Here is a 3338-nt window from a genome sequence, read left to right on the forward strand (position 1 = left end):
TCACAAGAATATCTGCAGGCTTGGTGGCAAGCACCTTTACATACTAAGCCATCTTGCCAGCCTCTCTTTTCACAAAAGTTCTCATCTTTAAAACTTATAAATAGGTTTCATTCAGTAATATCTATCTATCTATCTATCTATCTATCTATCTATCTATCTATCCATCTATCTATAAATATATGCATGCCACAGCAATTAAGTGAAAAAATGGAGGGCATAAATTTGAAGGAGAGCAAATAGGGGTATATAAGAAACTTGGGAAGAAAGAAAGGAAAGGGAAAAGTATTGTAATTATTTAAGGAATAAGAAAAAAGTCAGATAATTAGAGAAATAGAATAAAAGCTAAAAATTAACATTCAGAAGATAAGCTTGCTTCTGTAATATATGAATAAGAACTTAGAAATCTTATGTATAATTTACTTGTTTATCTAGACATACATAAATAATATATGAATAGTTTGCTAATTTAGAATCACTCCTGAATTCAACTCTGACATTTTAAAAAGATTTAGTTCAAGCTATTCATGTGCGCCTTTGCCATCAATGTCCATATAATCAACAGGAGGTTTCCCAGGGAGTAGCCATTCAGTATTAGTATGAATTATGACTCCACTTCTCACCACAGATCCTCGTCTTTCTCAGCTCATAGATTTGCAAACATTCACTACACATTAGCAGGATCAACAAGACAGGGTCTCCTAATTTGCATTCACATAAAAGCTGCAGACAAATTGGGAAGGGTTGCACAGCTGAAACAGCCATTAATAATATGTGGAGGCAGCATATTCGAGCTCACTGAATGTAAGCACTCTAAGATTACACAGACCAATATAACTCGCTGCTTCCATGATATATATTCTATTTTCCTAATGCTTAAGGTGTAATCTCTTTCTAGATGCTCCGGATTACCTTTTGAGAACTTTTGTAAGAGATCCAAATCACAGTCTGAGTTATTTAGAAAACATGTGTATAATGAATGTATAAGTAGGAATGTGTGTGTGTGTGTGTGTGTGTGTGTGTGTGTGTGTGTGTGTGTGCGCATGTGCACACATGCTGGGAATAGGACTTTGCACTTGCCGAGTTATATAATTTTTGATTTTATTGATCAGGTAAGTTGATGGAAGATCATTTTGTTGTTGCTACTGTATTGGATAATTATATAACAAAGTAATCTAGAAATGTCTATCTTTTGTCAGTTTTTACATTGATCATTATGTGAAATCTGTGGGATGTAGTGATACTCATTTTAGTCATTAAGCTGATAGATACTTGACATTGACTTCTTTATCAATGTCCTATCTAAATTTTTTTGAGAGAAGTGAATTCTCTCTTTTCTTTTTCCTCAAAAAGTGACATTTATTCAAATAGAGAAAAACAAAACAGCAACAAAAAAAAAAATCCATCCCTTGACTCCCTTCCTTCCTTCCTCTAGCTGTTCTTCAGCCCCACAGAACTGAACCGTTTGCTAGGGCCTGGTAGCAGGACAGCCCCTCAAATGAGCTCAGCAATAGTGAGGGGTATCTCTTCAATGGCGGTGTTGTAAAGTCTCAGTGTCTTGAAGAGTCCTCTTATCTTCTGTTACCGTGTTAATAGCCACACCCTTATGGTCAAACTGGCCATCTCGACTGATTCTGTGGATGCAGATTTTCCTGTTGGTGGCAAGGTCATAATTGGTGACTAAGAAGCACATCAGTGCTTCTGGCCAACAGGTCAATGGTAATTAATACTCTGTTATAGCCAGACTGGACTTCCCTCATGATCGCATCCTGTTCCTTTTGGTTCATATCTCCATGCATGACAAAAACACTGAAATCCAAGGCATGCATCTTCTCAGTGAGCCAATCCACCTTCCTTTTGGTATTAAGAAAGCTTACTGCCTGTATGATAGTGTTTCATAAAAGTCACACAATGTGTCAGGCTTCCACACCTCTCATTCCACATTGATATAGAATTGGGAGATACCCTCCAGAGTCAACTAATCCTTCTTGACATGAATTCGAATGAGGTCTCTCATGAACTTCTTTGTCACCTCAAAGACACCAGCAAGTGTTGTATCAGACAGCAAAGTTACCTGTGTTTTGAGCTTTTGAACTATACCTCAGATCTGGTCCTTGAACCCATGGCTTAATATTTCATCTGCTTCATCCAGTACAAAATCTTGATGTATTTGGGGAACAGTATCTCCAGTTAAGTATATCAAACACCTCCTGACGATGATATGGGGAGCTTCTATTTGCAGCTTCTGCACCTCAGCATGTACACTGGTGCCCCTAATACAGGCATGACAAGAGGCACCCATGTACTCTCCTAATGCTGCAACCACTTTTTGTATCAGCTAAACCAATTCAGGAGTGGGTGCCAGGATCAAAGTATGAGTGGCCTTTAGATCTAATTCAATGTTCTGCAGAATTGATAAGGCAAATATAGCTGTTTTCCCAGTCCCAGACTATGCTTAAGCAATCACATTACAACCCTGATACAAGGAAGACTATCTCTCTGCTGAATGGCAGAGGGCTTCTCAAAACCATGGGCATAAATACCATGGAGGAGAGATTCTGTGAGATTCATGTCATTGAAGCTATCCACAATCCCATTTCAGTTACTCTTAGTGATGCCTTCCGGCACCATCCCATCATAGCCTTTGCCTCTGGATCAAGAATCTTGACTCACAGACATGATCCTTAGAATCCAGAGATAAGTATTCTAATAATACATATGTTGATGTTATATTGTTGAAAAATTCATACTAGGTTACAAGTTCCCACTCACATAACATTAGATTATTGATGTCTTATTATTCTATTGCTGTTTATTTTTAAACATGCACATTACCACTTGTAATAATGCCTTTAAAATTTTTTGTTTTGTCTTCATATACATATATTTATTATTTTAAACCAGACTTTAGTTTAAAAGCAAATTTAGAATTACTTGCATATTAAAAGTATAGTATTGAGTTCTCATGACCTCCTTACGCGGTTTCTTCTATCTTGTAGTGATGAGGTAATTGTAATTAGTGAACCAGTACTGATGAATTATTACTTAAATTCTGCAGCTTATCCAGCTTGCCTTGGTTTCACCTGTTGCAGTTTTTCTACTCTACAATCCTGCTGAGAATGTGAGATTGCACTCAGATATCATGCTGCCTGAGGCGGCTCTTTTTAGCTAGGAAATCATGTTAGACTTTGTTTCTGACGGCCTTGATAGTTTTAAGGAAAACCAGTCATAGCTTTAAAAATATTAAATAAAATTACTTAATTGCAATGAACATGGAAATAGAAACATTGCATAACTAGGTAACAGTAATCATTCAAATAAACAGTTGGTTCCAAACTTTA

The 3338-nt window shown here is 36.8% G+C and overlaps 1 pseudogene; it reads right to left on the reverse strand.

Moving 5' to 3' along the window:
- Positions 1 to 1491: 1491 nt before the first annotated feature.
- Eif4a1-ps4 (eukaryotic translation initiation factor 4A1, pseudogene 4) lies at positions 1492 to 2534 on the reverse strand (annotated as a pseudogene).
- Between the last annotated feature and the right edge of the window lie 804 nt (positions 2535 to 3338).

The sequence above is a fragment of the Rattus norvegicus genome, chromosome 11, assembly GCF_036323735.1.
Source record: "Rattus norvegicus strain BN/NHsdMcwi chromosome 11, GRCr8, whole genome shotgun sequence".
In the NCBI taxonomy this organism is placed as follows: domain Eukaryota; kingdom Metazoa; phylum Chordata; class Mammalia; order Rodentia; family Muridae; genus Rattus; species Rattus norvegicus.